Below are 13,138 nucleotides of genomic sequence, written 5' to 3' on the forward strand. Positions count from 1 at the left end.
TAAAGAACCTTTATTTTACAGAGTCTTGGCAAAGTATTAATAGTAAACACAGTCTGTGTGTGTGCCAAATAGGTCAGGGCGGTATTAGAATATATTTATACTATACTGGCAACAATATGAAGTGTGTACAAGTAGAGATTTTGCTATACATGTATGGTGTATATTGTCTTAAAGTGACAGCAGTTTAATATACCTGCTGCTGTCTGTGATGTTATTTTGAATCAAACAATATAAAAAATAATAATAAAGGAATAATTAATCGTTCATTACTCAATCTTAAAGGGTTAGTTCACCCAAATATTAAAATTATGTCATTAATAACGAGTCAAACGTTCGTTCGTTATCTGGCTCGGCTTGGTGTTCATCTTCAGTTCTCTCTTCACAGCTGTTCAGTCAGTGTACTGTTTAAGTAAATGAATTACTCCGGGAGATTGGTTTGTTTGAGGGAGTGTCAGCCACATTAAGAAAGTTAACAGCTTAACTAATTTGTGGATTAATGCGTATTGGAGAGGCGAACCTTTCAAACGATTCAGTTCGATTCGGTGAACTGGTTCAAGAAGATCCGGTTACATCGAGTGATTCATTCGCGTACACTGCTCTGAATGCTAACAACAGACCCGGAAGAGAAGACAATGCTGAGTAAAGTCATAGTTTTTGCTATTTTTGGACCAAAATGTATTTTCGATGCTTCAAAAAATTCTAACTGACCCTCTGATGTCACATGGACTACTTTGAAGATGTTTTTATTACTTTTCTGGACATGGACAGTATACCGTACACACAGGGACTGAGAGCTCTCTGACTAAATCTAAAATTATTTATTTATTTTGTATTTTTGTGAATTCTATTTGTCTTATTGTTTGTAATTTGCTCATATTTTTAACAGTAATAATATATAAAATACATTTATCTGTGATATAGGCCTAAATTGATCCTGTTAAATAAATGTTTTCAAATCAGAATATGAAATGAATACATTGAATATTCTGTTAATATTAATCTAACAATAATGACAACATGCTCTTAATTAATTTTCTTTATTCATTTATTTGCTTATATTCCGTCATTCTCTTTAAAAATACTGTTTATTTAATTTAAAATAAGTGTGTTTAGTTGCATATTAATTATTTGAAATAAACAGTGTGCAATTTAACTTGCCGTTGAGTTCTAACATTTTTAAATCCGTAGATAGATAATACAAAATATTATATGCAGGTTAAGATATCTATCTAAGTATTTAAACATGTTAGAATTCAGCATCAATACCAGTTAAATTGCACAGTTCATTTATTTTATGTTTATGATTGAAGTGGCAAGGTTTGCGTCGAGGGTCTCTTCTTTTTTCTGTCGTCTCTAATCTTTGAGGTGGCTGTTATGAATTGGAGCTTGTGGAGCTGTGGACCATCTGCATGAGCCGACTACCTGCAATCTCGGCACTTATCTAATTGCCTCAGCTCAAAGCTCACAGGGAAATAAAAAAAAATAACCTCTGAAGGCCACGCGGCAGTTATTCTGCACATATGATTGTGTTGACTGGAAGTCACCTATGAAGGTGAGGAGTATCATTATATTAGGTTTCAAGTGTCAGGTCTCTGAGTCAATGTTTCTTGCACTTGAATGACTTGCACAAGAGTGCTAGTATCAAAGAGACAGTACATTTAAAGCTGTCATAAATGTTTCTCACCAAGTGAATTTAAATCACCCAAATGTTGACAGTAACTGGTTTTTCAATGGCTGATTTATCAGATTATCCCTTTTAGGATCCGAGGGAATTCTGAAGTGTCATATTTGTCTGATTTAATATGAGCGCAGGTTTGTGGCTTCCCTGCTGGATGTAATTTACAGGTTAGGTTATGATAAGCTGCCAGTAAATGCACAGCTATGGTATTTTATGAGGTTTGGAGACCTTTAAATGGCCTGGCATCAACACCCATTAGTGTCAGGCCAGAAGAGCAGGCAGAGGATGTCATATGCATTACACGCCATGTTTGTCATGCAGTGTGTTTTCCCTCTCCGTTTCCACACAGGCTTCACCAGACCTATGCCACTTCCTCCTCACCACTTCTTTATTAAGCATTGGGGTTTGATAGGGTTTGATAGCAGAAGTCAGTGACAGAGAACAACTCCCTCAAACTTTTATTTGCCTTTTGCAAATCACAAAAATCACAGAAAAATAACAACACATCAGCAAACAAATGAAAGAAAAGCAGTGGTGTGATTCTGATCTAATACTCTATTGGGTGATGGTTGATTATATCTAGACAAGGCTGAAAACACATTTTGACAAAGCTTCTATAGCAATTTTCATTGCTGACTTGAATTATAATAATAATATATATCATTATTCAAAAATCCATTTTTATCAGTATTAGTTTTCTCTAGAAAGGGTTTTGTTAAATGTTAAGTCAGATACACAATGACATGTATACAAACATTTTAATATATAATTTCCATTTAATGTTTATTTCCAGTTTCCACCTCAGAGTAAATAAATAAACTAAAAGAAGGTGATGTTATTGTGAGAAAAACAAAAAACAAAAACACATTTTTAAGATTTAGTTACAAGTCTAAAATTGCAGTTTGTGGGACAGTTGCAACTATTATTCTTTGTAAACAGGCGGTTTTCATATTATTATTATTATTTTTAATTAGCACCTTACCTTTTACCTTAACATCTCCTAATTGTCCTATTATTAATTATTCATTGTCAAATATCAAACCAGATACATGTACAAACTTATACAGTAGATTGTTTTAATTTAATGACATGTTATACTGTATGCAAGCCAGTTTTTGCCTCAGAGTAAACAAACTTGCTCTGTAATTGGTTACCAATATAAACAAATATCGGCACCCTTGGTAAATATGATCAAAGGAGGCTGTGTAAATTAATCTGTGTTTTTAATCCTCTTGATCTTTTATTTTAAAAAAAATCACAAAAATCGAACCTTTCTTTGGATAATAAGAATTTAAAATGGGGGGAAACATCATTGTGAAATAAATGTTTTTCTCAAATACACATTGTACACATTAATTGGCACCCCTAGAAATTCTTATGAGTAAAATATCTCTGAAGTATATTCCCATTCATGAGCACTCCAGGGTGATTATGAACATGAAATTATCCAGCAATGGTTTCCTGTTTCACAGAAACATAAACAGGAGGGAAAACAAAGCCCAAATTCCCCTAATCATCCATCACAATGAGAAAAACAAAAGAATATATATCTGATGTGCAGCAAAAGATAATTGAGCTTCACAAATTAGTAAAGCTATTGCATTTAAGAAAAGAGCTTGAGCAGTGAAAATTCCCATTTGCACCATCAGGGCAATAATTAAGAATTTCCAATCAACATAAAATGTTACGAAACTGCCTGGAAGAGGACGTGTGCCTGTATCGTTCTAATGCACAGTGAGGAGGAGAGTTTGAGTGGCAAAAGACTCTCCAAGGATTGCAGGTCAGAAAATCAATAAAAAAAATTGTCAAACATCACCTACATCACCACTTGTTGTTTTGTATGGGTTTCAAGATAAATGATCCTTGCTCATCCAAAAACAAACTCCAGGATATTCAGTTATCAGACACGACTGAAGCTTCAAATGGGACTGGCTTCTATGGTCAGAAGAAACAAAACAAAAAAAAGCTTTTTAGTAGCAAACTATCAAGATGGGTTTGGTGCACACAGGTATAAAATGTACCCCATGTGTAAAATGTATAATATACTGCAGTATTTTTGATGTAGTTTGCCTATATTTCTGCTGGAGGTCATGGACATCTTGTTTAGATACATGGCATCATGGTTTCTATCAAATGCCAACAGATAAAAAATCAGTAAGTGACTGATTCTGTTAGAAATCTTATAATGGGCCATGTTTGGATCTTTCAATCGTACAATAATCCAACACAAACCTTAAAAACAACATAAAAATGGGTCACTAAGCACAAAACCAAGCTTCTGCTATGGCCATTTCAGTTCTCTGACCTGCACCCTATAGATTGAGAAATGAACAGAAGAAGCACCAACATGGAGCTGGGAATCTAAAGGTTCTGGAGTGATTCTGGAAAAAGGAATGGTCTCTGATCTCTTGTGAGGTGTTCTCTAACCTCATAAGGCATTATAGCAGAACATTTTGAGCCGTTAAACTGGTAAATGGAGGTTTCAAAAAGTATTGAATAAAAGTGCTGTTAAAGCTGCGGTAGGGAACTTTTGACACTCTAGCGGTTAATAAACAGAACTGCTTGCATCTTGCGGAAGAACATCGTAGCCGGAACTACTTCTCTCTGTTTATGTCTATGAAGAATCATAAAGGTACTGGGTTATTCCGCCGCAGTATCCCCGAAGCAATCTAAAATAGTCTGAATATAAACACTTATTATAAGTGCACCCTAGTGATTCAGGACAAGCCAAAAACACGGTTTGGAAAATGGATTCATGGTGTACTCGCTTATTATATAAATTTTTCTACATTTTGAACAAAAACAAAGTTACGGACCGCAGCTCTGATTGGTTGTTTCTTACCGGGAGCGATGGAGTTTCTGCGGCAATAGGACCACTGTGAGGAGCCAGAGGAGCTTGATTTTTTTCACAGATTATCTGTCTCATATTCTACTGTCAGGACATAATGACAGGTTTAATAAATATGTAAAAAATATTTTTTTTTTTACAAAAGTTCCCTACAGCACCTTTAATTGTGGCTAATGTGTATTAGAAAAAAAAAAAAAAAACATTTATTTCATGATGATACTTCCCCCCATTTTAAATTATCATTATCCAATAAAGATTAGATTTTTGTGATTTAAAAAAATAAAAGATCAAAAGGATTAACAATGCAGATAAATTTTCACAGCATTTTTTGATCATATTTACCAAGGCTGCCAATATTTTTGGCCATTTGTATTTCTATTTCTATTTGTTTCCATTATTAATATGATTATTATAATATTATTATTGATTATTAAAATTCTTTACAGCTAAATAAGTGTGCTGAGTTACATATTAATTATTCGAAATAAACATTGGGCAATTTAATACTAAGATAAATCCCAATTATGACTATAAAACTTGCCACACTATCCTGTCCCATAAAATGCGCAAAAAAATCATCCTATTAATCATTGTTTATTGAAAAGTTATACTTAAAATAATTACTCATTCAGCTGATGCACTGCCGAAAAAAGATGTTCATGCCTACCCTGGTGTTACCAGCAGGTGCTGTTTTGTAACCACTTGTAAACATTGCATAATTGCACATTGTATTGCATACGGTTTGTGTCTTTTTTAAGTTATACACATGGCTGGGTGCTAAATAAACTCAGTGCCATGTCAAAAATGAACAAAAAATATAGTTACAAATTACAAGGTAGCAAATAAGTGTTAAACTTCTTTCAGTATATAAAAAAAAATTGCAAGTTAAAATTATGAGGGTGGGCAAAAGAAAAATAATAAATGTATGATATTCTACATGAGCGCTCATAACAACAACAAAACCACGCGCACACACACACACACACATACACACACACACACACACACACACACACACACACACACATATATATATATATATATATAATATACTATACTATACGCGCATGTGTGTGTGTGTGTGTGTGTGTGTGATAAAGTTCATATGTGCATTATAAGGGTTCCTGCTGTGTTAGTGTTGAAGGCCCCTGGCAGAGTCATCATTATGTGTCTGGATTGCTTGGGTGTAGGAGCTCCTCCACAACCTCTCAGTATTGACCCCTAGGCATTTTCTGACTGCAGCAGTGAGAAGAAGTTGTTGTTTGGATGGCAGGGATCCGTAATGATTTTTTCTGGCCTTAGTCTTGCTCTGCCTGGTGTGGTTATTCTGCAGCCTGGGCAGTATACCCTCTGTGATTCATTCAGACCATCACACCTTGTGCAGGTCTGGTGTGGTGCAGCTCACACAATAGACAGTAACACTACCTGACAGGAGGCTATCAATAGTGCACCTGTAAAAGAAAATCTGTATCTTGGGGGACATCCTGAACTTCTCCGGGGAATAGAGGTGTTACTGTGCCTTTGTGATCGATTTTTTTTCTTTCGACTCACATGGTACCGAAGCAGTCATCCTTGAATTCTGCAGTTTCAAATGGCTGGAAGCGTGCTGTATATTTTTTGACTGAGCTTGTGGAGACATTCCACCATATTCCCCAATGGTGGAATATGTCAATGTGATATTTGTCATCTTTAAAGGGAAGTTTTCAAGAATTGATTAAAACTGAGATATCGATATTTTTTTACCCTAGACCAAATAACTAAAAGTAAACTAAAAGCATATATATATATATATAAAATAATATTTTTATTAATAATTAATGAATTTTCTCTATGGCCCTGGTCATCATTTAATGAGCAGCAGAATCTTTCTGCCTTACATCACTTTGGTTTATAGAAGAAAAATCATACAGGTTTGGTAACGACATGAGGGTTAGTGACAGAATTTGAACTCTTAGACGAACTATTCATTTTTATGACTCTTTTATTGGCAATCTCAGGGTTTAGGACAACCCCATCATTCAATATTTCCTTCATTAAACACGTGCTGTGACTCTTCAAGCCTCATTGGCGACCAAATCTGATTTTATTTCAGCCGTTCTACCTCCTGCGTTCTGCCTGCCATAATGAACAGTGAGCGGCAGCATGTTGGACAAGCAAAGTTCGGCTCAGTAATTGAAGGGCCGATCCATGATATCGGCACTGAATCCTTGTGAGCTTTCCGGTTCAAGGACTTCTCCTGACTGGCAGCAGGAGAGATCATCGAGGGAGGTGATTAGATTTGGAGAGCATTGAACCTGATGCTTTCCTTATGGGGACTATAAAAACGTTTGACTGCTGCCTGTAGCCTTGTGAGTGTTGTGGTAGGGGACATCTCAGAAGGTGAGGCAAGGGTTTTCTTATCCTTCTGTTTCCTCTTTCACATACGTTAGGTTTTTAATTGCTGTTGAAAGCGGATAAAAGTGAAATTCTCTGAGGAGCAGCTGCACATCAGTGGGCTGACCAGAGGGAAATCAGCTCTGGAAGAGCCCTCTTTTCTCTGTATGTTTATCTGATAGAGATCTTGTTGGGAGAGATTTTAATAGGTTTCTATGGGATTTGGCACTGCTGGGAGAAATTGGGGACCTGTTGAAATTGAATGTTATATAACTTAGAGAGAAATTCACTGTGAAGCTCAGTTTCAGATACTGACAAATGGCATTGATCACAAAGTAAGAGTAATTGTAACGACAGATAAAAGAGGAGGAAGCAATTGCAGGCAATCAGATGATGTTTATTGATAAGGAGTGTCCAGAGTGTTGGCAATGGCAAGGAAGGTCTACGGTGGCGTGAGAAGAGCGGGATGGTGAAGTCAGCGGTGCAGGTGAAGGTGGTCAATGGATAGAACCAGGAACAGACCGGAACACTGACACGCGGACGACAACACGAATCCAACCAGCACACAAACACGGAAGACGGTAATCCAGCTAGTACATGGAGACATAAGAGAGGATCTGACAACAGAGAGAGAGCGAGGTGAGTATAAGTAGCAGAGGTATGATGACGATCAGCTGGAGCGAGACAATCAACACCCAGGTGATGACAATCAACTAAACGAGCACATGGAGACAACGTAAGTACAAAAACAATAACAAAACATGACACGGAGGAAACACTGGATTTCCTACCGTGACAGTACCCTCTCCCCTAGGACGTCACCTGACGTTCCCAGCCTGCTTTACCTGTAGATTGTAATCATCTATAAGGTGGTGATCCAATATGTCCCGAGCAGGAACCCAACTCCTCTCCTCCGGACCGTAACCTTCCCAATCCACCAAGTACTGAAAACCGCGTCCCCTCCGTCTAGAGTCCAGAATACGATTAACCAAATAGGTGGTTTCCCCATTAACGAGACGAGGCGGGGGGGGAACCGGAGCAGGCGGATTAAGACGGGAAGAAATCACCGATTTAATTTTGGAGACGTGGAACACGGGATGAATCCTCCTGTACGCCGGAGGAAGGCTAAGACGCACGGTAACCGGATTAATAATCTTGGTAATAGAAAACGGGCCAATAAATTTGGGAGCAAGTTTGTTAGAAACGGACCGCATAGGAATATTCTGGGTAGAAAGCCACACTCTTTGACCGACGACGTAACGGGGAGGCTTCGACCGGTGGCGATCGGCCTTAGCCTTGGTGCGCGACCTAGCCTGGAGCAGAGCTCTGCGAGCTCTGGTCCAGGTGCGGTGACACCTCTGGACTAATGCGTGTGCGGAGGGGACCGAAACCTCGGATTCCGTACTAACAAAATTAGGTGGTTGGTACCCTAAACTACACTTAAATGGAGACATGCCCGTAGATGACACTGGCAAAGAATTGTGTGCGTACTCCACAACTGAGAGTTGCTGACACCAGGACGAAGGATTATTGGAAACCAAACATCGCAAAACCCTCTCGACATCCTGATTGGCTCGTTCGGTTTGACCATTGCTCTGGGGATGGAACCCGGAAGAAAGACTAACAGTCGCTCCTAACAATTTACAAAACTCTCGCCAAAATTTGGACACAAATTGGGGACCCCTGTCAGAAACCACGTCTGTCGGGAGGCCATGTATGCGGAAGACGTGGTCAATGACAGCTACCGCTGTTTCCTTGGCTGAAGGTAATTTGGGCAAGGGAATAAAATGAGTCGCCTTCGAGAACCGGTCCACTACGGTTAAAATCACCGTATTGCCTTTAGAGGGCGGGAGGGCGGTGATAAAATCTAGCGAAATGTGGGACCAGGGTCTTGAAGGGACAGACAGCGGTAAGAGTAACCCATCTGGAGGTCGATTGGAAGTCTTACCAATAGCGCAAACTGAACAAGCCAAGACGAAATCGTGGACGTCACGAGCCATACCAGGCCACCAAAATCGTTGCTTGACCAGAAATCTAGTTCTACTAACCCCTGGGTGACAAGCAACACTGGAACAATGACCCCACTGGAGAACGTCTGACCGTAACCTCTCCGGCACAAACAATCGGTTCGGTGGGCAACGAGCCGGGGGCGTTACCCCTTCTAAGGCGGTCAACACCTTCGATTCGACCTCCCACCTGAGCGCGGAGATAATGATGGTCCCCGGTAAAATGGGCTCGGGAGTAGCAGTACGATCGGAACGCTCAAAAAGACGGGATAAAGCATCGGGTTTGATGTTTTTGGAACCCGGCCGGTAAGAAAGTGTAAAATCGAAACGACCGAAAAACAATGCCCACCGAGCCTGCCTGGAGTTAAGTCTTTTGGCGGTTCTAATGTATTCGAGATTCTTATGGTCCGTCCATACAATGAAAGGTACACCCGACCCCTCAAGCCAGTGACGCCATTCTTCCAGTGCAAGTTTGACTGCCAACAACTCTCGATTGCCAATGTCATAATTAACTTCTGCAGGAGATAAACGGTGAGAATAATACGCGCACGGATGCACCTTTCCGTCTGAGGATGCGCGTTGGGATAACACTGCTCCTACCCCCACCTCTGACGCGTCGACCTCCACTATGAATTGACGTGAGCGATCAGGGGTGACGAGAATGGGAGCTGAAACAAAGCAGCTTTTCAGTTTGGCAAACGCAGCCTCAGCTGCGTCTGACCACCTGAACGTCAAACTAGGGGAGGTCAAGGCGGTCAGAGGAGCGGCTAGTTGGCTGAAATTGCGAATGAAACGCCGGTAAAAATTGGCGAACCCCAGAAATCTCTGCAGGGCCTTGCGAGACTCTGGGGATGGCCAATTTACCACAGCCTTAACTTTCTCAGGATCCATGCGAACACCCTCAGTCGAAATGATGTGTCCTAGAAAAGAAACAGACTGTGCATGAAAAACGCATTTCTCCGCCTTGACAAACAATCCATTCTCTAGCAACCGCAGAAGCACTCGTCGTACGTGTTGCACGTGTTCCTGGAGAGACGAAGAAAAGATCAATATGTCATCCAGGTAAACATATATGAACAGATCGACCATGTCTCGCAACACGTCATTAACGAGTGCTTGAAAGACTGCCGGCGAGTTGGTTAGCCCGAACGGCATAACGCAGTACTCAAAATGGCCTCTAGGGGTGTTAAAGGCAGTCTTCCACTCATCCCCCTCCCTGATGCGGACCAAATGATAAGCATTACGTAAGTCCAATTTAGTGAAAACGGACGCTCCCTGCAACCTCTCAAAAGCTGAAGACATAAGCGGCAAAGGATAGGTATTCTTTACCGTCATGTTGTTCAGCCCTCGGTAGTCAATGCAAGGTCGCAAGGATCCGTCCTTCTTTCCCACAAAAAAGAACCCCGCCCCCGCTGGAGAAGAGGAAGGGCGGATAAACCCCGTTGCTAGAGAACTGGATATATATTTCTCCATGGCCGCCGTCTCTGGAACAGACAAAGAATATAACTTGCCCTTAGGCGGAGAAGTACCTGGCAATAACTCTATCGCACAGTCATAGGGACGATGAGGAGGAAGAGAATCAGCACGAGACTTACTGAACACCTCCTTCAGGTCGTGGTACTCCGCGGGCACGCTAGCCAAATCCACTGCTTCCCCCTGAAACACAGACTCAGAAACATTAACACCAGCAGACAAAAGACAAGACAAATGACATTCCTCGCTCCAGCTAACCACAGATCCAAGGCGCCAATTGATGCTGGGGTTGTGTTTCTGAAGCCAGGTGTGACCGAGAACGATGGGGGATGAAGGTGAGTCCGTAATGTAAAATGATATCTCCTCAGTATGATTGCCAGATGTGGTGAGGGAAACAGGTAAGGTGGTCTGAGTGATGACTGGTAGTCTGTGTCCATTGAGAGCAAAGGGTGCAATGGGGTGTTTGAGGGAGGTGAGAGGAATGTTAAGCTTACTAGCGAACTGGAAGTCCATGAAATTACCCTCTGCCCCAGAATCCAACAAGGCGTGATGCTCGAGTGCGTGGGTGGACCACCGTAGACTCACCGGAAGGAGTGTCGATGTAGATGAGGTCTTTCTGGCAGAGATCCCACCCGATAGTAGCCTCCGTCTTACTATCGGGCTTGGTCTTTTTACCGGACAACGCTGGATGTGATGTTCTTGACTGCCGCAGTATAAACATAGTCCCAGGGATCTCCGCCTGATCCTCTCCTCCCGGGAGAGCCGAGCTCGCCCCACCTGCATGGGTTCAAGATCTCCCGGTGGGCTGACCGCAACATCTGAGCGCTGATACTGAGCCTCCGGTCTGTTCGCGAGAACTGCTCTCCCCCTCCGTCTGGTGGCTTGATCGAGTCGATTCTCCACTCTGATGGTTAGGTCAATCAGACTGTTGAGAGAAGTGGGGAGCTCGACGGCGCGGATCTCCTGTTGGATGCGGTCAGCCAACCCATGCAGGAAGTGATCCCACTGCGCCTCCTCGTTCCACTTACACTCCGCCGCCAGGGTGCGGAACTCAATCGAATAATCGGAAACGGACCTTTCCCCCTGACGTAGGTCCGTGAGAAGCCAAGCCGCTTCCCTCCCGGCGGCGGAGCGGTCGAAGACCCGTCTCATCTCTTCCGAAAGTGCGTGGAACGAGGCACAGCAGCTGTCTTGGTTCTCCCACACCGCCGTCCCCCAGAGGGCAGCCCTTCCCGTAAGTAGAGATAAGACGAATGCCACCTTCATTTCCTCGGTGTAGAACGTGCGGGGCTGCAGGGCGAAGTGCAGAGAACAATGAGACAGAAAAGATCGACAGAACTCTGGCTCACCCGCATATTTCTCCGGGATGGGGAGGCGTGGTTCGGGCTGGGAAATCCCCCCGGAGACGATCGGCGGTGTGGGTGGCGTGGGAGGCGCAGCGGGTGACGATTGTTGTTGTTGTTGCGTCTGGAGAACGAGCTCGGACACCTTCGTCACCATTGCTTGGAAGGCTCGACCCATCTCATCTATCGCCTTGTCTTGGCGATCCATACGACCCACAGCTCGTTGCAGAAATTCTTCGAGATGAGATGGGGAGCGATCGCCTGCTGCTTCCATGATGGTCAGATCCTACTGTAACAACAGATAAAAGAGGAGGAAGCAATTGCAGGCAATCAGATGATGTTTATTGATAAGGAGTGTCCAGAGTGTTGGCAATGGCAAGGAAGGTCTACGGTGGCGTGAGAAGAGCGGGATGGTGAAGTCAGCGGTGCAGGTGAAGGTGGTCAATGGATAGAACCAGGAACAGACCGGAACACTGACACGCGGACGACAACACGAATCCAACCAGCACACAAACACGGAAGACGGTAATCCAGCTAGTACATGGAGACATAAGAGAGGATCTGACAACAGAGAGAGAGCGAGGTGAGTATAAGTAGCAGAGGTATGATGACGATCAGCTGGAGCGAGACAATCAACACCCAGGTGATGACAATCAACTAAACGAGCACATGGAGACAACGTAAGTACAAAAACAATAACAAAACATGACACGGAGGAAACACTGGATTTCCTACCGTGACAGTAATTGGAATATATAGCTACACCAAGAACACTTGCTATTTTCAAAGAACACAAAAAAATAAATTGTATTTATTTATTTGAAAGCATAATAAAAAAATCTATATTTTCTTAAATATATTTTTATTATATTTATCTATTTTTAAACCTGTACAATGTTCTTATGTCGATCAAAAAAATAAAATAAAAAATAACAAATGGAGTTGTATGGACTTTATTTTTCTTATTTTTTTCTGTGGCCACAGTGATTGTTAATTATCATCACTTTGTCTAATGGAAAATATCTGTGTGGCAGTTACCTCTACAGATGTTATTTTGTTATAAACAGCAATAATAAACAGTAAAATAAATAAATAAAATTATTAATTATAACAATCGCCACCATGACAGGAATTACCATTTATATCTACAGTATAAACATTTAAAATAACATTTACATATAGCATTCCAATTCTTTATGGTATGTCAGATTCTCTTGCATTCTGTCTTTACATGTGTGAGAGAAAACAGTCATATGGCAATACATACAGTACAATACATAAAAATATTTTTTACTACTTAGGCTATTTTTAACTCAGTCACTAGCAAATATAACAATTTACTAGCCAGTGACTAATGACAGCCATTATTTATCCTCCTGGCATACAATGTGGTCGCATATGTGAGTGATTTGCTGGC

General features: G+C 41.4%; 1 pseudogene; it reads left to right on the top strand.

Annotated features, from left to right (window-relative positions):
* LOC113112225 (serine/threonine-protein phosphatase CPPED1-like) overlaps positions 1-13,138 on the top strand; it is a 40,925-nt pseudogene that overhangs the window by 3,579 nt on the left and 24,208 nt on the right.

The sequence above is a fragment of the Carassius auratus genome, chromosome 12 (assembly GCF_003368295.1).
Source record: "Carassius auratus strain Wakin chromosome 12, ASM336829v1, whole genome shotgun sequence".
Taxonomy (NCBI): Eukaryota; Metazoa; Chordata; class Actinopteri; order Cypriniformes; family Cyprinidae; genus Carassius; species Carassius auratus.